We start from the raw sequence: 26,180 nt of genomic DNA on the forward strand, positions 1-26,180 counted from the left end.
TGGACCTACGTGCGGCCTACAATTTGGTCCGCGTCCATTCCGGGGATGAATGGAAAACCGCTTTTTGTACCCGGTATGGATTATATGAATACACGGGCATGCCCTTCGGCTTGTGCAATGCCCCGGCCACGTTCCAGAGATCCATGAACGACATCCTAAGTGACATCCTGGACGTGTTTGTTGTGGTATATCTTGACGATATCCTCATCTTCTCCCAAAACCTGGACGAACACATACGTCATGTCCGTGAAGTGCTTAAACGCTTACAAAAACACTCCCTGTACGCCAAACCAGAGAAATGTCAATTCCACATCGATAACATGGATTTCCTCGGATTCTGCATCACCCCTGACGGTTTGTCTATGAACCACTCCAAAGTGAGAGCAGTTCTGGACTGGCCCATTCCCACCACTATCAAGGCATTGCAGTCCTTCTTGGGTTTCGCAAATTTCTATAGACGTTTCATTTCTGGCTTCTCTTCCATTGTGTCTCCCCTTACTGCCCTGACCAGTCCACGTACACCCTTTGTATGGACCGATAGACATCAAAGTGCCTTTACAACTCTGAAAACTGCCTTCACTACAGCCCCTGTCCTCCAGCATCCCGACCCGGACCTCCCTTTTATTGTCGAAGCGGACGCCTCGTCTTTTGCATTGGGTGCAGTCCTCTCCCAAACCTGCCGATCCACGGGCAAATTACACCCGGTTGCCTTTCATTCCCGTAAGTTCACCAGTCCCGAAACACATTATACTGTAACCGAGAAGGAACTGCTGGCAGTCATGGACGCCTTCTGTGTGTGGTGACACCACCTCTTGGGCGCCAAGCATCGGGTCACGGTGTTCTCGGATCACCAGAATCTACAGGATTTGGCATCACTTAGATGCCTCAATAGTACACAGGTGAGGTGGCACCTATTTTTTGCAGCCTTCGATTTCCAGATTCAGCACCGTTCGGGCTCTGCTCACGGAAAGGCTGATTCCCTGTCACGCTCCCCTGGGGGGGTTTCCCTGCCCGTATTCCCCAACAAGCTACTGGATGACACTAAAGTGGTCTGCCTATGTACTCCATCGTTGTCTTTGTTAGATGCCGTACGGAGTTGGGTGTCCCTTCATCCCGACCAGTTGTCAGAATGGGATCCAGTGTTTCATGATGGTCTTCTTTTCGTGTTGAACCACTTGTTCCTACCCACTACCGACACCCGGAATATGGCTCTAGAGTGGTCTCATGATGCCCCTGTGAACGGTCACCCTGGTCAACACCGTACATTAGCCCTCTTGAAACGTTGGTGTTGGTGGCCAGGCATGAAGAGGGACGTGGACTGTTACGTCAACACCTGCACAATATGTGGTCAATGTAAACCTCGTAGGGGATGTCCTGTGGGTCTGTTGCTTCCTTTACCTGTGCCCTCTAAACCCGGGCATACACTAACCATGGATTTCGTTACAGAACTTCCCCGGGTGCAGGGTTTCGATACCATATGGGTGGTTGTAGATTCCTTTTCCAAGATGGCACGTTTCATCCCCTATAAGGGTATCCCCTCCGCTCCTACCTTGGCCAGACTGTTTTTTTACTCTATTTTTTGCCTGTTTGGGTTGCCTTCTGTCCTTATCTCTGACAGGGGGTCCCAGTTCACGTCACGTTTCTGGCGGGCCTTGACCAAGTTAATGGGTATTGACGTCCGGTACTCCTCAGTTTATCACCCGGAGACGGATGGTCAGACCGAGAGGGTTAATCAGACAATGGAGCAGTACCTAAGTTGTCTGATACTCCAACAACAGACCATGTGGTTACTTGCTCTTCGTCACGCTGAGTTTGCATACAACAAAGCGGTCCATGCTTCCACTGGGTTCTCCCCTTTCTACGTTATGTATGGCCAATATCCCCGTGTCCTGCCCATGCCCGATCTTACGGCTTCTGTCAATCCGGCATCTAGTGCCTGTCGTAGGGATATGTCCTCTATTCACGCCCAGACCTCGGCCCACCTTCGCAAGGCTAAGGCTTCCATGAAAACTCAGGCAGATAGGAAACGTGTGATGGCCCCGGCTCTTTCGGTGGGTTCTCGAGTTTGGCTCTCTACTCGTCATTTGTGGTTGGAGGGTTGCAGGAAGCTATTACCCCGGTTTGTGGGTCCTTATGTGGTATCCCGGGTGATCAACCCTGTACTTACCGTCTTGTGCTCCCAGGGTCTTGGCGGATCCATCCCGTGTTCCATGTCTCCCTGCTCAAGCCCTGTCCCGGTCCCTCCCGTCTTCGTGCCCCTGCTGCCCCGGTGTCTCTGTCTGCCCCGGATGTCTACGAGATCTCTGGCATTCTGGACTCCCGTTTCTGCAGGGGGCGCTTGCAGTATTTGGTGGATTGGGCTGGGTATGGTCCGGAAGAGAGGTCCTGGGTCCCTGCTCTCGATGTCCAAGCTCCTAGGTTGGTGGCTAACTTTCACAGGGATCATCCGTCCTGCCCACGGGGTCGTGGGCCTTTGGGGGGGGGCTGTGTCACACCACCTGTCACGCGCTCACCTGATAGTGATTCCACTCCTGCCCGAGACCCTGGACTCCCTGTAGCTGGCCCTTATCCCTCCATTCCATCACTCCCCCCTTCCACAGTCCGGGACTCACATGTGCTCTCTGCTGTCTCGAGTGCACAAGCGCGCCTCACGTGCAACAGAATGCTTTCCAGGTTGCGTCCCTTTTTACACTGATATGATATGATATGATATGGCATTTGTAACGCGCCTATACACACGTGTTTCAAGGCGCGACGAGGCGGGGGGAAACAAGTGGAAGACAGACAACGATCCTACTAGGCCAGGTATCATTCAGACCGCGCAAGTGCAGGGGTAGGGGAAGGGAAAAAGTGCAAGGGGAAGGGGAGGGGGAAGTGCAGTACAAGTAAGTAGAATAAAAAATAAATAAATAAATAGGGCCAGCTGGTGGCAAGTGCAAGGTAGGTGCAGGCAAGTGCTGGGAAGGGGGGGCTGTAGGGATACAGAGACAGTCCCGCAGTGCAGGGGATGCGATGCCAGGGAGGCAGTGCAAGTGGAGAGTGGGTGCTGGCAGCTTCCCTGGCGCCTGGGTGATCAACGAAACGGACTGGGCTTCCGCGTCACGTGACAGGTGCTGCACGCCCACGTGACCCGGGAGTCCGCCCACGTGCCAGGACAGCACGTCACGTGACGAAGGGTAACGCCAGAAGCGCGAGTATTTAAACACAGATTCCCGTGTACTCGCCACTTCACAGCTGTTACTTGTAACCTGTTTGGCGCCACACGTTCGTTTGGATTCTGGATACTTTGGATTTTGACCTTGCCTTGGATACACAGAATATTCTTGGAACTCCCCATTGGCTTCTGTTACTTTGGATGTGCATTGACCACGGATTGTTATCAGACTGCAACACGGATTACCCTTCGGTATCTGGTCACCTGGACTTCCTGCTTTTGAGTTTCACAGTTTAACTACGCTCTTGGCATCAGGTGGACACTACACTACATCACTCTTGGGACTACGGCCCTGAATGCTCTAACTGGAGTGGCACTGCCCAAGTGAGTCCCGGACCCCCTACCTACTAGGTTTAGCGGCCTTCTTCCTGATCTCTCTGGTAAGCTCTTGTCACGTTGTTTGGTATTGTTTGTTACTTGATTGCTTGGTACTTAATCAGTGTTTTCTTGCAGCGGATTGGGGTCACCAGAGGTTTGTGGTTCCGGAGTTGAAAATCTCCACCTGTGGCCTCAAGGGCTGCACAGGGAGTGATTTGGATCCTCTCTGTGTGGCACTTGGGGACGGAGGTCTCTACTGCCTACACAACACTCAAGTCTCGACACGGGCACCCATGCACACATCACATGCAATTCTCTCTCTGTCGACAGCCCCTTGCCAAACAGAAGTCCGCCGATTGGGCGAGTGCATTCCAGACCACACTTAATGCCTGCTAAGGCTCCGTTCACCCCTGCCTTACCTCCTAATGACACACACCACAGGACCCGCGCTTAAATGTGATTGCACCCTGTGCCAATGCTGCCTTAAATGTGATTGCACCCTGTGCTAATACTGCCTTAAATGTAATTGCACCCTGTGCCAATGCTGCCTTAAATGTGATTTCACCCTGTGCTAATACTGCCTTAAATGTGATTGCACCCCGTGCCAATTCTGCCTTAAATGTGACTGCACCCTATGCCAATGCTGCCTTAAATGTGACTGCACCCTGTCCCAATGCTGCCTTAGATATGACTGTACCCGGTGCCAATGCTGCATTAAATGTGATTGCACCCCGTGCTAATGCTGCCTTAAATGTGACTGCACTGCCCAGCATCACCAATATCTCTGACACTCGGAACACGACTGACCCTCCACTGCTAAGTTACCCTAATCAACTCCCGGTCCCTACTGGCACGCGCCTTGGATGTGCACAACCTCATCGTTAAAAACAAATTGGACATCCTCTTCCTTTGTGAAACCTGGCTAAACGAAGCATCAGGTCCTGCCCTATCCCTTGCCATTCCTGAGGGATTCTCCATCTATAGACAGGATCGTACCTCCCACAGAGATGGTGGAGTTGCTGCCATCACAAAGGAGACACTCTCAGTCAGGAGAGTCCAAGGGGACCTGGGCTCGAGCTCTTATTACCTTCTACTTAAGCTCAATCTATCACCTAACTGCACTATTGCCTTCCACATTGTCTATCGCCCTCCCGGGCTGAGCTCAGACTTCCATGAAGCCCTAATTCATTAACTGGCAGACAACCTAAAGAAGACCTCTAAAGTCATCCTCCTTGGCCTAAACGACCCCAGTGACCCCAACGCCACTGCCTTACACAAGGCCCTCTCCACTCTTAGATTTTCCCAGGCAATCACCGCCCCCACCCTGGCCAAAGGCTGCACATGTCGGGTGTTCCTCTTCCTGCCGAACACTCTCAAGAAGTTCAAAATTGCTCACCAGGGAAAACCTCACTCCACACCTTCTGGTGCCTGCACTGCTTCCCCCTTTTAGCAATGACGCCTCTGTTCTTGCTAATGACTTTAAAAAGAGCATCACTCTAGCCATTGACACGGTAGCTCCGCTAACCCTCAAAAAAGCAAAGAAAGTCAAACATGCAAACACCTGGTTTACCCAGGAGCTCCTACAGTTGCGCTCAAAGAAGAGAGCTGCACATACTTCCTGGAAGAACAACCCTAAAGATTCCACTAAAGCTGCTTTCAAGGCCCTGTCTAATGAATATAAGACAGCCATTATCAAGTCCAAAGCCCTATCCTTCAACACAAGGATAGCTAACGCCAAATCCGCCACTAAAGACATTTTTGCCATATTCAGAGAGCTTGAGACCCGACTTCCCCTCCTCCCGCTCTTGTTAAAGACGAGGATTGGTGCAACAAAATTCAATCGGCCATGCTTGAGAAACTGGACACCCTGCACTCCAAGATCCTGGCCCACCAAAGGGCTCTTGTCAGTATCATAGCCAACAGCCACAGCTCACCTTCACCAGCCACCAACACCAACCAACCCCCCCTTTTTGAATTTAAGGACATGACTGAGTCTGAAGTCATTGCCCTCCTCACGTCTATCAAACCGTCCAACTGCAAAGGGGACGCCTGCCCTGCGCAGGTCATCAAGGACTGTGCAATCCCCCTTGCGCCTTTTATCACCACCTTCATCAACGCCTCCTTCCAGTCTGGCCACGTCCCAGCTGGACTCAAAGAAGCGTGGGTCCGACCACTCCTCAAAAAACCTGCCCTAGACCCATCGGTCCCAGGGAATTAAAGACCTATCACCACTGTCCCATTCCTAAAGCAGCTTACCTGCAAGTGCAAAAGTTCCTGGAGGACAACCACCTCCTTGGGCTTCGGCAATCCGGCTTCCGGCCGTGACATGGTACCGAAACGGCCCTCCTTGACCTTAGAAATCAGATAGATGATCTCAGAGATGCAGGCAAACTGGCACTACTTCTCCTTCTGGACCTATCTGCTGCCTTTGACCTTGTTGACCACAAGACCCTATGCCACCATCTCGTCACCGCAGCTAATTTCTCCCCCAGGGCCTGTAAATGGATAACCTCCTTTCTGCAAGAAAGAGTAATGAAGGTTTTCTCCGACACAGCCTCTGCCAATCCCAGCCTCATCTAATGCGGCGTCCCACAGGATTCCTACATTGCCCTCACCTGCCACAATCTCATCACAAGGCCAGTCTTCGAAATTCTGTACACCCTGGGCATCTCATACACTAACTATGCTAATGACATTCAGGTGCTCATCCCCCTCTCGGGTGATTACACGTCCGACCTTGACACCCTCAACTCTATATATGCCACCATCCAATCTTGGATGGCAGAAAACTGGCTATGCCTCAATACTGAGAAAACCAAACTTCTGCTTATTGGATCCCCGTCCACCCTGGGCAAGCTGGACAAGCAATACAGCTCCTTCACCGTTGACAACATCCCTATCTTAGTCTCTCAAACAGTCAAAACCCTTGGTGTTTACCTGGATCCGAACCTGACTATGGACAGGCAGGTCAATGCCATCAGCCTACCACTCTAAGCTGCTCAATGCTGTGAGGCCCTATCTCTCCCAACAGAACTGCCTCACTATCGCCAGGGCAATAATCGGCTCAAGGCTTGACTACTGCAATGCCCTACTCATAGGAACATCAGGGAAAAACCTTGCTAAACTACAATTGGTTCAGAATAATGCCCTTAGGGCCGCCATCGGCATCTCATGTAGGGACCATATCTCAGGTCTCAGAAGACAAGTCCACTGGCTCCCAGTCAAGGAAAGAATCATCTTCAAAACCCTTGCCCTGACGCACAAGTGCCTCCATGACAAGGCCCTGCCTTACCTTGTCCAAAGGATCGCCAAACCCTGCACCACTAGGCCAGCCAGAACAGCATATGCCAACATGATTACTGTTCCCAAAAGTAACAAAGCACGTGCTGGTGGCACCAGCTTCCCCGCCATGGCTGCTACCCACTGGAACGCCCTACCACCACACCTTAGGCAAATTGAATCCCATGGTGCCTTTCGGAAGGCCATCAAAACCAAGCTCTTTGTGTAAACCTGCACGCCCTACGTGTTCATCCTAAACAATCTGTATGTTTACTTTTGCTAATGTATGTACCATCCTGTAGTCTTGAAGTTACAGGTTACATACTGTAACTTCAAGACTACTTGCTGGGCGGCTTCTTGTAACCCTTAAATAAGCCTTCTTATGCTCCGTTTTAAGCGCCTCAATGCCCGTGGGCTGTAGTGCGCTCTATAAATGTAAAAAATAAAATAAAATACTGTGAATATTCACTTTCATCTCTTACTTCCTGCGTCAGTGTGAGGTTAATTGTGTTCGATTTTGTGACAGTGTTTCAAAATGGGGCTATTCTAGGAGCAAGAAAACTAGGAGTAATATTGTGATTGCAAATCTGGGAAACATGCTGCTAGAGGTAGACGGGCTCAATCACTGTCATAAGAAATGAGGGGCGTGTGACAACATCGGAAGCAGAAGACTCTCACACTGTGTTTTTTCAAAGAAAATACTTTATTAAGCAAGTGTAACAAATCAGTGTTTAAAGAATAAAGCCAAGTGTTCAAATATACATTAAGTAAAAGCCCATGCCTGTGTGAATAATGCACTTAAGGTGCACTTCTCCTACAAAAAGGTACCTAAAGTAGTAAAGAGCCTAGAGTAAAATTGCTTGTCACAACTAATCCCCAAACCTAAAATAAAAGTTCCCTAACTCAAAAGTGAGATGTCAGAATAGCCAGGTCAACTGCTGCAATGGAGAAAATGAACTTAAAGTCATTCCCTAATTGAGCATAGTCCATCTTTAAAAAATAGAAAGGGTTTTCCATTGGTCTTCCTTGGGTGGACAAGCAACAGGGTGCCATATGCTAAGAACTCCACTGGGACCTGTACTTGTCTTCCAGGTGCAGGGCCTCCTAGGCAAAGGATCATCTGGGCCTGGCACTCTGTTTCTTTCTCTCCACCCTCTAGTAAATTCCTCTCTCTCTCTATTGGTTGTTTGGTACATTGTCCCAACCTCCTGGTGGGCTTCAGGGTTTCCCTCCCTCTCTTTCTTTTACTTTGCCCCTCTCCTTTTCAGGGGACTTGGCATTGCTCCTCTTACCTTCTTTCTCTCTCTTTTCCCCTCATGTCTTCAATGCACCTGATTTTTCCACCCTCACTTCCAGGGTTCTTGTCTTTACTTGCCCCTCACTTCTATTGGGGTCTTGGTTTCACCCTTTTGTCTGGTTATCACCCTGCTGGGGGTACTTTGGTTCTCACCCCGCCTTGGGGTCCTCCGATTTTCACCCCACCTTGGGGTTGTTGTGGAAAAATAACCACAAACTCTTCCAGTGGATTGGTGAAGAACCTTTAATGGCAGTCAGCATACACGGGACAACAGCAACCCAGTGACAGTACGAGCCTCAGGGCAGCACCACCAACCCCTCCAGACACTGGGCTTTATACAGAAGAGCACACATGCATTTCAATGGAGAGGGAGGTTTCACACATAACATAATATCTCCAAGCAACACTGTTTCAAGTGAATGAAAAGTGTCTCAGGATACAAGTCTTAGGCAGAGGCTGCATTCACATGCTCAGGAAAGCATAACAAGGATGAAAGGAAAACAGTGATACATTTCTAGTTTTTCTGTGCAAGCTACTTCTACAGTTCAAACAAGGCTCAGGGCAAGTGAGCCTGCGTACTATATGATAACATCTGTCTGCTAAAGCTGCCTTGCCTAGGAAAGCAGCATTCGACAACACGCTTCTAAATGCCAAAAGGGAAACACGTCAGAGGTGAGGAATGTGGAAGCGAGCACCTCTAGGTATTAGGTGGCAAAGCTGCAAACTTAGGACATACACATCAGAACATAGGGCTCACACAACAATGGCAGTAAGGCACTTGTTAAACAAAGCAGTTAATGTTGGCTCAGTGTTATTATAAGGCAGCAAACTGATCAAGGTGTTCATTACAAATTAAACAATTAAAAAAAAAACAGTTTTCTCCCACAGGGTTGTTTGGTTTTCTCCTGGCCTTTCTCCTGGCCTTAGGGTAATCTGGTTTTTACTTCTTACTTGCTGGCCCTCTACTCATGAGGGGTCCTGCTCTTGTCCCAGGCTCCCCACCAGGGTCTCAGCAAGGTTTTCCTTAGCCTCTTTACAGGCTTCTCAAGCAGCTCAGCTCTTACAGCTTTTTTGGTTTAGGTGTTGCTTCAGCTGTACTCTCCGTCTTGCTCCGTCTCAGTCAGTTTCCTCCAAGCTCTCAAGCAGCTTCAGGCAGTGCTCCAGGGTAGTCCATTCTCCTTCACTCATGTAGCAACTCCTCCTCCTTCAGGATATAGCTCTGCTTCATTCACCAGAGTCTCGAGAGAATTACAGGGAACCTGTCCCTGACTGAGACATGTTCAGAGTGAGCTGGCTCTGCTTTTATAGCCAGACTCCTCCTTCTTCTGTTGGTCGCTGATCGGTGGAATGCCCGTCTTATAGGATTGGATAGCAGGGTGTTTCTACCATGGTACTCATACGTTAGGTTCTCCCTCTCCGTTGACCAGTTTGAAATTCTGTCATTTCAATTTTGGATTCACTTTCTTAATTTTCTTTTCTTTATTCGTGTTTTGTTCTGTTTCCCTTAAAATATTATTTGTACTATCCTTGGAGCTAAAGTTTTCATTTTATTGACTAAATTGTCCCCTTACATTTACCCAAGTTCCTCCATGGGAATTTGAATTCAGGTCCTTCCATAGGTCTAAGCACAGCCTCTGGCTTTCCTCTGAGGTCCTGCAGCATCTCTATGCCAGCATCTCTAATCACCTCCTCGCAGCGCAGAGCTTGGCTCCATTTTGGTTCTTGGCACACCAGTATGGACACGCCATGGGGTGACCCTCCATGTGGGGCAAGCCCACCGCTGCTGCCGTCCACCCTAGAGCCGCGCACTAGCGAGCAGGGCCGATACCGCCAGCAGGCAGTATTGAATGAGTCTATTGCGTGGGTCACGGGCATAACAACTCATCACAAGCACTACTAAACCATGACTAAGATAGCTGCCTGAGCGCAGTGCTTTGTGAACATCACTGATATCCTTACAAAATATGCTGTGAAGGTATTCTTAAATTTCTTGGAGTGATGATTGAAGTGATCTGGCACCAGTCATTGCCCTCTTTGTGGCCAAACATTTCTCTTGGGCTGCTGCAGGCTCCAGGTAGCAAGGTCCCCCTCCTTCCCGACCGCCACCCTGTTCCTCCCCGTTACACTACCGATCCATGAGCGGTATTATAGCTTGGCAACCTCATCTAGCATGGAACCCTCTGGGCTAGTGCCACTGCCCACCAAGTCCTGACACCCTCCTGGTTCCTGTAGGACAGGGCACACTAGAGTGGGGCTCATTGAGTGCTGCCTGATGACGCTAAATGAGTGTCAGGCTTGAAGCGTGGGTGGCAGGTCATGGCTGAGGCCGTTGGAGGTATAAAGGTTTCTGTAGATCACAACCGGGGATGCTTTGTGCAGAGCATTGTGCAGGCATACCCATGACCAGAAAGGTGGCTTTCCAATACAGATAGTGTTCAGAGTTTGTGAAGCAATCCTACTTTGCTGTGACTTCAGGGCAGCTCTTGCACCACTTTTGCTGCCATTTAAGCTTCAAATTTAGCAGGAACAGTCTGCAATACTGTAGTCAGTGCAGATTGTGGGGCTTAGCATTTAGTCTTGCCATGAAGCAGACCCATTCACCTAGTCTGTATACGGCAACAACATTCTAAATGAGTCCTGCTACACAGGACAAACTCCTCTAATGCTCGCTTATACTCTGATTTGTACACATTTATCCTGGAAAACAACAACCCCTTCACAGTGTCGTACATGCATCACTAAACAGCTCTAGACAACCTTTTTTGTTTTGTTTGTTTGCCCTCGGGAGCACACATCCGGCTTGCCCACTGTACACACACTATAGTAGATGACTGAATGATACTGGCCCCTAATGGTACACAACGAGAGATACTTCTGTTGCTTCCTTTACCAGAGCAACACAACACTGATCATATCATGCCTCCCTGAAGCTCTGGAAAACATCAGTCCAAGCTTCATGCTTTTGCGCTGAAGCAGGCAGATAAATGCAGTTTTCAACCCCTTTCAGATACACAGATAAAGCAAGCACAGAAAGAACATCATGACTCCAATCTTAGACTAAACTAATAGTGGCGGTTTCAGCTCATGATCATAAAAATGATGCCCTGTCCTCAAGACTTGAAGTGTTGCAAAACAAAGTCAAACAACTTTTTGTCAGAATAAATGAAGTTGAAAAACATGCAGGAGATGATAGATTTAACACTAATGACACAGTTGTATCTATGTTAACTAAAAACAAAGATTAGGAATCTGGCTCTAGACGTAACAATATATGAATAAAAGGGCTACCAGAAACTGCACTGCATGGATCAAGGAGGCAGGTGTGGACTGGGAACCAAGCGAGGCCCTGCAAATCATTTTCCAAGTGGCCCTATATTACACATTTTCAGCAATCCCAACCTTTTTCCAATGGAAAAATGTGGAAACACCACACAAAAGAGACACAGGGTGCAGAGGCCTACCGGGAAATCTCCACAGTTCCCTATAGGCCAGCCCATCCCTGCAATGGGGTTGTTCCTAGAATAAATACTACCAGGAATTGTGGCAAACCTGCTTTCTGTGATTCTAAGTGATCCGACCGCAGCTGATTTTGCCGCGTCCGTAATGTCCCCATGAGAAAGGTGCGAACTACCAAAAGTTTGCACCTTTCTCATGCGAACACAATTACATACTACGGGGGCTGCAGGGGTTTTCCCCGCAACCCCCCGCTCACTATAATGTAAAGTATAGTGAGCGAGGTGTTGCAGGGGACACCCCTGCAGCCCCCATTTTTTTCTTTTTAATTTTTCTTTTTTTTGCGGGTGTGCTACGGGAGTGTCCCCCGCAACACCCCGCTCACTATGCCACACAGTATAGTGAGCGGGGTGTGGCGGGGGACACCCTCACAGCCCCCGCAGTCTTTTTTTTTTTACTTACCTGCAATGCTACCACCAAACGTTCGAACCTTTGGTGGTAGCATTTTTCGGTCAGACCTTTTTTTTCGGTCCGATCGTACAAAACCCTTTCTGTCAGTATCTTAGGGTTGAAAGAACGCAATGACCCACAGGTCCTAGACATGTTCCGGGTGAGCCACCAAGGCCTTTAACTGGCCAAATCTTCAATTAAAGAGATCGAAATTTGACACTCAAAACAGTGATGGACCAAGTACCATATGAAAACGTGCAATTACACATTTTCCTGGATATCAGTCCTACTGTAGATGCAGCCTACAGAAAATTCAACTAAGTCAAAAGATCACTCCAGCAGAAAGGGTTCCAATACAAGATGATGTTTCTTGCAAAATTGAAGATTCTCTTTAAGGGCAAAGCACACTTCATCAATATTCCTGAGGACGCTCATCACTTCACAACAACAAAACTACAACGTAATGCAACTCTGATATATTTGAATGCAACAGGAGGCTGCAATATATCACCCTAGAGAATAAAAGTTGCATATTCCTATTGTCTCATCAAGGTTACATTTGCAGTTTAGATTATTGATTCTTATGATTCAGTAATTTATTTATGTATTATAGTATTTATATAGAGCTTTTATCCACAGCGTTGAAATCATAACAGTACAATAATAGTAAATGGCAGAAGCATGATCTATAAATCATATGACCAAAAAAGCATCAAAACAAGGAACAGCATCTTGAGGAAAAGCATTCCGCAAAATAAGAGATTTAAACTTTGTTTTAAATTGTGTTAAGTGCAAACAGGAGCGAATATCTAGGGGTGTACTACTCCATCATTTTGGTGGTTTAAAGAACAAAAAAGGAGGAACGAGCGGGCCAAGGAATAGAAAGAAGAAATTCAGAGGCCAAACAAAGATGATATAAGGAAAGGAAACCAAGGAAGACAGATAACCAAGAGCCAAAGAATGAACACATCTATAAAAAATAAAGGAACTGATACTCAAAACTCAATTTAATTTCACAGTAACTGAGTCAGATAAGGAGAAACAAAATGAAGGCCAAACAAAATTGAAACCAGAACTTAGATAAAAAAGCTTGTAATTAGGAAGACCCTGATATAAGGACTAACAATAATTAAGAGGAGAAAAAAAATAGTTTGTAACAATGTTTTGGTAGAAGCAATAGTTCACGGTCCTTTGTTGTATTTTCGATTATTATAAGGCCGCACACCAAAAATATCACTTTTCAGGGAGGGTTGCACCCCTCAACCCTCCTTGAGAGCTCTTGCCCACCCTCACCCTTTAAATCAAGGGGTTCCACCACTGAACTCACCATTTGCTCCCCTGCCTCCTGCCTGCCATAAACATACATGTACAAACCCTCCCTCCCCTCACAGGCACACACACATAAACAGAAAAACACACACACTTACTCGCACCCCAGCTGCCTCTCTTCCATGCAACAAAACCCCCTTCTAGACCCACTCAAGCCCTTACCTTCTCTGCGACCTCCCGCCTCCCCACCACAAACATTACCCCTCACCACATACAGACACAGAGACACACAGACATGGCAACAAACACCTCTCACGCCCACGACTTTCGTCTTTCAGTGCCTGTCGGCACCTGCCAGCCCCTGCCTGCACTTGTGTGCGGCAGGGGCATGACTGTTGGATTAGGAAAGACCTTCTAAATCGGTCTTTTTTTATTAAAAAAAATAAAAAAGACCTTTTTACTCCACACCAAGTTAGCAAATTATGGATTTTCATAATGTTAAAATGATGAAAATGACAAGACTCAATGAGGGTGCCAATCTGGGCGTGGGCGTGTAAAGAAAAAGAAGACTCAAGTATAATGCCCAGCCCAGTTTGTGAAATGGCAGCCCAACGGGAAGCTGACGTGGCGGAAAAGAAATAAAAGAGGGAGATAAAATAGAAGAAGAAGCAGTAAAGAAAAGACTTTCTGTTTTTTAGTATAAGACAGAGAAAGTGAGAAGGCAACTAGGCGCTGATGGATAGAATCATCAAATGAGGGGAAGAAAAGAAAGGTCTGAGTATCATCAGTGTATAAGTGAGCCTCAAAACTATGTTAGTAAATGAAGGAAGCCAAGAATAAGGTCTATAAAGCAAATAGAAGCAGGCCTAGGAAAGAGCTTAGAGGAGAGACATACGAAAGGGAATAAGAATGTGAGAGGGAACTCTTCCATGAAACAACCAAGGAAAGACTAGAGAGCAATGTTCAATTATCTACTGTGTTGAAAACTGCACTAGGATCTAACAAAAAACCAAGGCAGATGACAGTCTAAGATGACCCTGAAGTCTAGAGTTGGAAACAGTTGGAAACAGAAACAAGGGCAGCATCAGTGGCGTGTCCCAGACGAAAACTAGATTGTCGAGAAGGAAATAGATTAAGCATATTAAGGTAAGACTCAGATGGGAACAGACAATACATTCATGCAATTTAGACAAGTATGGAAGATGAGAAATAGGACGAAAGTTTGAGAGTTCTGTAGAATCCAAAGAATGTTTAATTAATAGAGGAATTACTTTAGTTACCTTAAAAGAAATAGGAAATTGACCAGATGATAAATAAAGATTAATAAAATTGGTCACGAAAGATACAAATGAAGGAAAAACAGACTTTATCAAAAAGGCAGGAAGTAGATCTGAGGGAGCTGTAGTTGGGTGAAAATGGACCATAGAGACCATAACATCGTTTCCAGAAATACCAATGTCATCATACCTTGAGCGACGTTGCACACATTTGGGTATTTTCCAGGTTTCTATTTAATCTACAACTACTTAGTGTTGATATTTAGGATTTACCAAGATGATTTTTATTAACTAATGTATGGTTAGGGTCAGTGTGGGAAGGGGTAGGCGTTGGTTAGTTTGCTGGATACAGTTCTCTGGTATTATTTCTGTGTTGTTACAGATACAAGATGAGACATTTTTGTTTCACTGTATCACATCAGGATGGACATGTAATATGGTTCTGGTAATATTTACATTATTTATCATGCCTTATTACTCTAAAATGAGCTATGTTAAAGTCCTTAATAATGTCATTAAGGCCAAGAAGATTGCTACATGTTTGAAATTACACAATATATATATTTTTTTTTGCAGGAGACCCATCTTTTCGAGAAGCAACATATAACTATTGCAAGAGACTGGGTATTCATTGCTTTTTCTTATTAACACCATTTCAGAGGGGTTGCCGTACTTATTCAAAATTCTATCCCCTGTGACGAACCCCAGGATGTCATCACTGCTTCCATGGGGGAAATCCCCTCCCATGAGGCCATAGAGGTGAGGCTGCCACCCGACAGTCCCCCTAGGGGTGGTACGCAGCGGGTGAATCTCATGGGGTGGGAAACCCACTGTGGGATGAGGGATGACACTTTGGGAGAAATGTGGTATCGTTCCCCTGCACCCAACCTCCCTCATCCTGTTATCCTGCACAGGACACAATAACCCCACACACTTCTATGTATATAGACATGGTCAATTCCCTAAGAAACACTGAGATGAGGAAGAACATTGAGTACAGGGATGACTGTAATACTGGCACGAGGAAGAAGTGCAGAGTAATATGGAATACTCCACTGAATGCACTAGTCAATTTGTATCAAACAACGGTGAATGGAACATGAAAGGGAAGAGGGACTTTATGGAGAGAGAGACCCTCCCAGGAGGAAGCAGGAGATTTAAACTCTGCTGGAGGAGCTGGAACGGCGAGAGTGATGAGAGCGGGATGCTTACCTGTCAGCAGAGGCACCCCTAACTAGTCTGCCATGGTCCAAAGACCGAGAGAAGTAGACACCTGGGTGAACATCTGAACGGTAAGGCTGGAGCGCATGGAGAAGTTGAGACATGCAGCCCAGAAGCAGGGAACCGCTGCAGAGCTGCCACAGTCCCTGGAAGCAGCAGAAGGCAGCTGCAAGGTCCAGAAGCACCCGCAGACAACCAAAGATCACCAGTAAGCTCTCCAGAGAGGTCGAGGAGGCTGGTACCGTTGGTGAGAGAACCAAAAGGAGGCAGAGTCATGGAAGAAGGGTCTGGCACCCGTGGTGAGGTACGTGCATCCAAGGAGTTCTTAATCGTCACAGTACCTGAACGGCTAGTATGCCATGTGAACAGAATTGATAGAGAAACAAGTGCATTTTTAGGTCCCGCACCCACAAAGGTAATCAAGTCCTCCAATCCAAGGAGATCTTCATAGTTATAGTACCTGGCAGGCTAGTATACCAGGAGGACAGAATATGATGAGAAATAAGTGTGAGTCTGGGACCCTCACCCTCAGCAGAGTTCAAGCAGAACAAGTGATTATTATAGTCACAGTATCCTGAGAAGTAGTAGCTCAAGTGAGGCATCTGTGGAGAATGGCAAAGATATAGAAGCACACTACTTCTTCTTCCCTAACCTACCTACAGTATCCTGAGAAGTAGTAGCTCAAGTGTAACATTTGTAGAGAAGGGCAAAACCAGAGAAGCCCAATACCTCTTCTTTGCTAAAGATATCTACAATATCCTAAGACATAATTGTTCATGTGAAACATAACTGGAAGATTGTGAAGAAAGAAAAGTACAGTATCTCTCCTTCACAGCAATACATGAAGAAATCAGGAGAAGGGAAAACATGCTGCCTGGTAGTTAAAAAGCAGGAAGCAATTCCCTCTGATAAGGTGGGACACTGAAAAGACCAAGGGAAGGGAAAGCATCCCGCCTGGCAACTACCCATGGACTTTGAAGAAACCCAGCAGTCGAGAAGGAGATGGCCTTTCTTCTGCATTGATCAGAAGACTTGATTATTGGTTACTTTTTAGTGTTAGGGGCAGAGCGAAGATTTGACACGACGGTGAACATTTATGTTTATGGACATCCTGACCGTTTCCTTAGACTTTTAGTTGAGGCAGGGAAACCCCTTTAAGTGTTAGAGAGAGACAGGTTTCTATACTTTTCAGTTAAAATAGAAGTCTCTAGCAACCACAATACCATCTTGGTGTCAGTCTAATAGCTCTGCACCCTTACACCCCTTTGTGGCTGACACTATGCAATTGGATGGTGAGAGATTTAATACATGACTCCATTAACGGATTCCCACTCATCTTGATTAATACATGTGCTCCTAGCTGGTTTGCCTGGAATAATTCTTTCAGAGTGTATTTTATAAAGGTGGTTGGTGGGGACTTTATGGATGTGGATCTGGATCGTTCTTAGCATATGTATAATACTCCCTTTGAGTATAAAATTCTTTAATCCCAAGGTTGCGCTTCTCTGCTAAATTAAATTATTGATTCAAGTTTGAGTTATCAAAAAATGGGTCAGATGTTAATGTATAACATAAAAAGCTTTTACATCGTAGCAAATGATAAATAACTGAGAACAATATAGTTGGATTCACTATTGAAAGTAAAAGAAAAAAAGGGGAGTTAGGTGCACAAACTTATGGAGATAAGGTTAGATAGTCAGTTTATTTTTCGTTTTCCTGAGGTTTTTGGTCTGAAACCCACAGGGGCTGCTCTCCCTTCAGATTTAAATCCTTTGTTGTGAGGATTGGGTTTTCCAAACTTTGAATATGTTAGTTTAATATCCCCAAGGGGGGTTTGCTCACGAACCTTGGAATTCAATTAATTGGATATGTTGGTGCCAAGACTCCATATTGTTAGAAAGTCCTCAGTTTAATTAGTTGGATGTGTTGATGCCAAAGAGTCCTCCTTGATTGATGGAAAAGTCCTCGACGAGTGTTTCCCCACTCAAAGTTTTAAGTGGTTCTTCAGGAGGTGAGTTGGTCTTTAGAAGGAGAATTGCTCCGTTTGGTTTGATAATGCTGTATTGATGGTAATTTTACTTGAAATTTTCATTATGAAGATGAAAAGATATGTGTGTTGTCTTGCATGGGTGTGTGCCCTTATTGTCTCAAATGTTGGTTCAATTAGATCTCCTTTTATTTGTTTCTGTCAGAGCAGACGATGGATTCCTTGAAGGTATTCAGCTGTTTCTCCTCGATCCGACTGGACGGTTTGATTGATTTGAGATTACCATATTGTTGCTTTCCTTTTATGCCATAGGTGATGTTTGGTGATGTAATCATGAGGAAGACATGCAATATACTAATTATTATACAGTTTTATACAGTTCATGATACAGTTACAAGAATCGTGTATGGTCTGGACACCACATGATGTGGTAGAAGTCAACAAATTACCTCACACTCTCCCAGATCACTCTCCAATAATGGTTACAAGCAAGCAGTCACCGGAAATAACCTCATTGAAGGTTTAAATCTAATGCCCTACATGACACTTTAATACCACTGTACCGGAAGAAATAAAGGCCTCCTTCAAATTAAATGAGTGATATGTAGATTTTTATTTTTTTGCAGTGTTGGGGACTTTCAAGCTCTACATTCTAGGTGTATATCCAAGTAACAAAGTATTAAATGAGTTTAGAAAGTAACTTGCAGGGATAGATACGGTACTTACATCCCTCGAAATCTAGATGAAATGTCTCAAAGATTACTTTCTGTTAGTAGACATCAAGGATAAACTAGATAGATTCATAGGAAAGTTAAACGGGAGATTAAATATTTTAATTCTACCCAAAATGCTAGGAAATATGGTGCATAAGATAAATCTGGTCATTTTTTTCCGGCTTTTGAAATGGTTGGCAGGTCGAGAGCCCACATCTATAATCAGGGATAATCACAGGAGGTTTTAGTGCGATGTACCCTCAATAAATGAAGCTTTCCTCAGTTTCTATCAAGTCCTGTATTCCACATCTAGTCCCGTATCCTCAATGGGCATCCAATGTTACTTGGATAGTATTGCAATGCTATGGTTTGAAGATGCTCGCCGGACATGGTTGGGTAGACCTGACACTGGAGGAGATAATTGGAGCCACTGATGAACTAGGGACCTCCTAAGCACCTGGCTTGTATGGCCTACTGCTGGAGTTTTATCAATTTGATCCAGAACTACTTTCCCCTAAGTTATTACAATTATCTCAGAAATTATACAAAAAGGCATCCTTCCTTATCCACTAGAAAAGCCCACATTCATGGTCTGTTGACACCTGGTGAAGATAGGGAATTGTGTTCATCGTACAGGCCACACTATTCCTATTAAATGTTCATAATAACATTTCAGTCAACATTTTAGAGCATAGGTTGAGCAACGTATACCAAATGTCAGATTTAGTACTTCCAGATCAGTTCCGATGTATACCGGGTCGTTTAACACATCATAACCTGTGCAGTTTTTTTCAACCATGCATCAGAACAATCTACGTGTTTCTGGTTGCTGCCATATGACTTGATGGTCAGAGAGCCTTAAATTTGCCTTTTCTCTGTACTTAGCAATCTGGGCGTCAGGGTTGATTTTGTACATTTGGTGAAAATGTTATACAATGTCCCTATGGCTCGACTCTGCACTAATGGAATTCCGTCAGCCCTTTCCCTCCCAAGAGAGGAACACGCCAGGGCTGTCCGTTATCTCCACTTACATTTACCCTTGTGGTGAAGCCACTGGCCTATGTCCTTTGCAAAAAACATGCTCATATTAGCACTTTCGGCTCCCAGAGCCTTTTTGTGTAAAATACAGAAATTCAACCAGAAAATATAATAACGTGAAACCTGCGACACATAACTACACTCAACTTTGATAAAAAATTTTAAAAAGCAAAACACATGCATAAACACACATATCTCAACCCGGCTGAGGTACATTCCTGTGTGATGTTCTCCCAAAAGAGGCCCATCATCAACTATAACTCGCAGTGATGGGGAAGAGATGGATCATAGACATTACTGCCCTTCATCCACTTGACTCCTACTTTTTAAGATGTCCCATAATGAGAGTTTGCTGGGTGCTGGTGGTGTGTTCAAAACCCTGGGCTAAACGAGTAGAGGCCCCTAATATCCTTGTTATAGAGTCAACAAAGTCACGCAAAAGAACAAGCAGGGCCGTATTCACATATTGTTGTGCCTTCCTTACGGCTCCATGAATGTCTGCACCGGCCCTTCGGGGTGCCTCGCTGCTTCTTTGTTATCTATATTACATTCATTCACTTCCTACTCTACCTTTCCTGTTTATCTATGCTATGAAACGAGAGCATTTGCTACCCGTAACAATTATGCATGCAACCTCTACACATTCAGTGAGGTTTCCCATTCTATGCTTCCTAGTCTCGTCAGTCTTCCGGGAGAGCGGGCGGCCATCACTGTTCTCCCAGAGACACACCTCTCACACTGCACAGGGGTAAGGGGGGTCTCTTCCAGTGGGCGGTGGAGTCTGCGGTGCTCCTCCAGGGTGTGCCGTGCACATGGTGGTTGAGGCTGGGAGTAGCAATGGGTGAGAGAGTGGATGGACGGTCTGTGGTTTGATTGGATTGCACAGGGGAGGCCGTAGATGTGGCCTCGGATGTGACCACGTAAATGGCTGTCTATGTCTCAGGGAGGTGGGGTGTTGGGACGGGAGGACTCCAGGGCTTCCCATTGGGTTGTCTGGTGTGTTGTGGAGTTGGGGGGGTCCTTTGCAGATGCTTGTGGGAGGAGGGGTTCTTTGGCCGCCTCAGAGCCTGCATGAAGCCCTGGCCTGCTTTCTTTTTCCCATTACAGTTTCGGGAAAGGCAGTTCTATGCAGTTCCTTAGGATTTGCACTGAGGGTTGAGGCGAGGCACGTGGATCGATGGGGGATCACCCTTGAGGAGGCTGATGCACTAGTGGCTGCAGGAAGACCTTTTCTGGATGGCAAAATCTCATTCCCGTTTATGGGGAAGATGGGTGCAGGCATGTCTCCTTGCCATAGTGGAGAGGCGGCCTGTGGTCGGAGGTGCTCGCCGATGTAAACCCGTGGAGACTAGGGGGTACAGATCCAACCCATTGTCTTTCTGGGGCTGATCGCTGTCAGTTTTAGGAGGGAGCACATTGCAAATCCACGGCTGAGACTGGCAGACCCGGAGACTGGGGTGCAATAAAATGGCAGTAACATAGCGAAGTAGCCAGCTGTCCAGGGTCGAGGGGTTTGTCATTCTTTGATTTTTTGAGCGCCATGAAGCGGCTTCACCCTCTCTGCACTAGGGGACGAGGGAGAGGACAGAGAGAGGGTGCAGGGTCTTCCCTCCCAAACAAAAAAGCTTTAGTAATAGGGCTGCTCGGTCAATGTATTAATGCATTTTACATGAGAGCCGCACATTCAGGCATATCCGTTCCGATGTCATTGTCTGGATTATACCACCTCAATAAGGGGGGCACAGCTGCATGCATTATTTTGCCTTTAAAGCCCAGCACTTTCAGGCCTCTGGGCCTGGAATGGGTTACAATCTCACTGTGCGTGCTTTTACATGGCGTCCCGTCGATACTTGGTTGATGGGTAGAGGGGATGTGTCCCTTTCTTTTCTCTAAGGCCAAGCTTTGCTTATGCTCTCTTCTCTGTCATTGTTAGGGGGAGCTTATCCCCTAGCGTTAAGCTTGCCAGTAGCAAGTGCTGGTCTCTAGTATGTTAACCTTAAGCTTTGAAGCCTCAGCCGTTTCTAAGTTTGCCTCCTATTGCTTCCGTATTCATCATACGGTACTCAACCTTGCTACACATTAGAAGGATTTGGCACTAGGTTCCGTTGTGTTTCATCGTTTCCCCCACTGCATTGTACTCAATACATTATTTCTTTTGTCAACTTGTGGATCACCTTACTCATATATATGGTTATAGTGGTACACACGTGCACTCTCTACGATGCACCCTATATAATTATGATTTCTTTATATTTCCCATTGGTGCCCATTGCATAAGATAAGGTCAGGCCTTTCTGTTACTTAATAGTGCACTCCCACCGCCACAGGATGCTGTCACAATATGGCTCCAGGTGGGGGAGATTTCGTTTATCATCTCGCCCTTTTGTGCCCTCGCAACTTTTCTTTGAGCAAACAGACAACTCTTGGTCTGACACGTCTGTCAGCTGGCTCAGTAGCACCAGGTCTCTTGAAGACTGCTCACAAGGGACACAATACAAATATCTGGTTTCTAAGCCTCCATAACTTCTCAAGGCCATCCCACATCCATAACCTTATAATTAAACCCACAACGCATTGCACTCCTTCACTCCTGATTGCCAAGATAATTGACTTGCCCATTATGGACAGCTCCTGATTCTTTTCATGACTGCCTTTGGTCTAAACCTATACTAGGGCACATGCTTCCCAGCTGATTCTGCCACTCATTCCTCGTGCTATCTTCCCCTCTGCTTGTCATCTTTTCTTTGTCTTCTGTTCTCTCCCCGACTAGCTCCCACTCTGCCCAATTCCTGCTCACCTTTATACCCATTTCTTTCTCTTTGCACCCTGGCCGGGGGCACAGTACACCCACACGCACAAGGTTTTGGGTCACTTAGACCACTACGGTGGTGAGGTGCGTGGTATTAAAGATCATTAACATTTTTTAAAATCCCAAATTCCTCCCATTCTTAAACAAGGGGCCACTCGAGATTTCCGCAAAGGAGTGTAAAAAGGGTAAATCAACAAAAAATATTGCAGATTTTCCCTATGGTTGAAAGAACAATTACATCCTTGTTCGCTCTGGCACTTACACCTATTCAAGTTTGCGCTCAAAGGGGGTTTGTCGCACCTCTGAGGTGCTTTGTTTCTTTTTTCCTGCCTTCCTTTTACTAAGTTTAGGAGAGAGTTTGAAGGAAACCTCCATTGCACGTCCCCACCTAAAATTACCCCCCCCCATTAAAAGGTAATGCAAATCCATGTTAAGGGCTTTCAGACTTTTAGAAGGATGCTAATAGACAGTTTCATGTCTATAATATTACCTTACTTCTCTCCATGAGTGCTGATGACATCTAGTTGTATGTTAGGGATCCTTTAAGAACGATCACCCCATTCTCAAAGACATTTTTGAATTTAGGGAAAATGTCGGGTCTCTTTATCAATCATTTAAAAGCAAGGCTGTTTCTAATCTAACCACAAATGTTGGAGGCATAAAGTGGCAATCTGATTCAGTGAAGTATTTAGGAATGCAGTTAGCAGATACAGAATATGTCTTACATTGGTCCATGATCATTGCAAGGTTGCAGAGCAAAGTGAGGATCAAATTGAGAGATGGAGGGCACTTGGTAGAATGTCTATTTTAGCACTGTAGTCCTTCCTAATCTTCTATATGTGTTTGTTAATATATCGATTAGAATACTAAACTCCTCTTTGCTCAGCTCAGGAGGCTATCCAACATCTGGGGTGTACCCGAGAGTTAGCTGGCCTGTATTGCAGGAACCACTTGAAAATAGAGGTTTGGAAATACCAAATTTAGAGTTATATTGTTTAGTTGCACAATTACAGTTTGCTTGCTATTGAGCAATTCTACCGCTCCCCCCACCTATGACTGGAGAGCGCTATTAGACACCCACATTCCCTTAGTAGCGCTTTATTAGAACCTCCCCGGTATAAACCCTGTCATTGACACACTCTATGCAGTGGTTTAGCCTTCCTGAAACTGTATAAAGAAACTGGCACTCGCAACGTTGGTATTTTTCACTTTCTCTTGGACACAAGGGAAGGCATTCCATTAACTTAGAATGCAGCTTTTGTTAGAGAATTTGCTACCTTAGGGCTGATACGATTGGTAGACATTTTTGCGCAGGGCCTGTTTCCTAGCCACACCGTTCTGCAGGATCCTAAAGGCCCTAATGCTATGAACCTTTTTGTACATTGCAAACCATGGACACCTTTTTGTCTGCCTCCACTAAAGCCTCCCCCGAAAAAGCCCCATTGACAAGTTCGCTCAGCTTTCATGTGGATGTGCTGGACCCCTTTCTACACTTTCTAAGATGGCAGATAATGAGCAATGGGAAATAGGTGTTAAACGTGTTACACACATCTGACTCAGATATGCCCATACGTGAATTTCATTCAGATACTTACATCAGCATTATAGACTGTTGCAACTGATCAGATTGAGCACAGACTCTACTGGAGAAGGTCCTACATGTCATTCATTGCAACCTACTTTGCTATGCATGACCTGGATATGTCTGCTGATGAATCATTTCTCCGACGTCTGGAACATAATTGTTGTTATTGCCGAGATTTCTGCTATGTCTCGTGAGACATGCCTTTTAGGCTGTATACGGCCAATGAAGAAAACCGATACAAAATGTATTGCTACTGCGTGCTTGACTGCAAAATGAGTGACAGCTAAATGCTGGTTGGGAGGCCTTGTGATTACGAGTTGTCAGTGACTAAATGATGTAACCCGGTGTAGTGAGCAGGAGCAGGGACATGGAGAGATGGCTACCCCATCCTTTCCTCCCAAAGACTACTAGCCTCTCCCGGGCGATATCTACCCACTGGCACTGGTTTGAATAATGCTCTGACTTCCAAAGTGTTACATTTCACTTGTTCATGTCTTAGCATTGTGTCTTATTGTTGTAATCACGCTTGTCTATTCAGATATATCTGCAACCTTTTTTGGCTCAACTATAAAATAAATATTGTGTTAACGTTACTCTGATATCTGTTTTATATATGCTTTGATAACAATACAAATACGCTTAAAAATTAATAACGGTATGCCATCATCCTGTTTTATGGTGGGACAGGCAGTCCGTAAGTACTGTGACGAGGAAGAGTAAAACTGGGAGTAATGAAGGCGGGCGGTAAATAATCAGGACATTACCTAGCTACACGGCCACTTTCCGCATTGAAGTAATGAGGAGACGACCCAGGAAAGCTTTGTATAAGCTTTAATGAAAGGCCCCCGGTGGGTGGGCTGCTATGATGTGAAATGAATTGAACACTCTAAGTGAGAGCGTTCAATTCCAAACATTCCACACTGACGTAAGGTCAGAGTGTACATATTATAACATCTCCCTTACAAGGAAGAAAGAAGGGGAAGGAAGGAAGGGGAAAAGAGGGAAAGGAGGACAATGAAATATAACTGTAACACTTTCTCATCAGAAATATAACTGTAAGATTTCTTCATAGGAGGTTTCTTCTTGGCAGTAGACTGCAGTGCTTAGTGCATCAGTAATAAACGTAGTCATCGTTATAATTTCTGATGATTCTCCGGTTCCTCTTGGAGTGGCTGACTGTAGGTTCAGAGCTCATGTCACTGTACTCATCACAGTCTTGTTGATGTGTGTCTCCTGACTGGATAACCTCTCTCGTTAATATGTCCTTACTTGTACTGGGCTTTTTGTGGTCTCTCTCTATTTTCACTAGGTCATCGCCGGACCACTTCTTTCCATCCTCCAACAGTACAGATTTACCAAAGCATCTCATTACCCTTTGCGGGGATCTAAAGCGGGATTCTCCCTTGAGGATCTTCTTGGGTTCTTTAACACATACCAAATCTCCTTCTTGAATTGCCATCTTTCTTACTTTGTTTTTTGAGTCGTAGTATGTTTTGTATTTGTTCTGTTTCTCTCTTACACGTTCCTGAATGTGATCCATGTCCAATCTCACCTCTCCATTGTCCATAAAGATACAGGCTGGTCTCAGTGGATTGCAGGCAACTCTGCCTCTCATCATTGTGAATGGTTCAACACTGGTGGTAGAGTGTGGAGTTGTCCTGTAGGCGCATAAGGCCTCCTTGAGCGTCTCCTTCCACGGAAGTGTGTTGACGATGGCTAATTGAATCACACTTTTCACTAGCCTGTTCATTCTCTCTACAAGGCCATTGGAGATTGGATGGTACAAGGAGGTGGTGATGTGGTGGATAGCTTTGATTTTGAGGAACTCCTGGAATTCTAGTGACAGGAACTGTGACCCATTGTCTGAGACTAGTTCTTTGGGATCACCTTCCCTATTGAATATGTCCGTTAGGAATTCAGTGATTTTCTTTGTGGTTACGTTTGTCTCTGCTACACCCCACTCTGTCCATTTAGATGTATAGTCTACTAAGACTATAATATAGATTTTGACCGCTTCTAGATTTTCGAATGGCCCCATGATGTCTATGGCCACTTTAGAGCATACATTCTTTGGGCTTTCAATTGGCTGTAATGGTGTTTTCCTTGTGGTTTTGGACTTGTCGCTTGAGGAACAGGCGGAGCAGTTTTTGACTAACTCCTCTGCTTCCCTCCACATGTTCGGCCCACCAATAGTTGCACCTTAATCGGTTCTTGGTTAGGCTTCTCCCAAGGTGCCCTTCATGTGCCAGATCTAGCAACTTTTTCCTGAG

Source organism: Ambystoma mexicanum, chromosome 10 (assembly GCF_040938575.1).
Source record: "Ambystoma mexicanum isolate Mex_15411 chromosome 10, UKY_AmexF1_1, whole genome shotgun sequence".
Classification (NCBI taxonomy): domain Eukaryota; kingdom Metazoa; phylum Chordata; class Amphibia; order Caudata; family Ambystomatidae; genus Ambystoma; species Ambystoma mexicanum.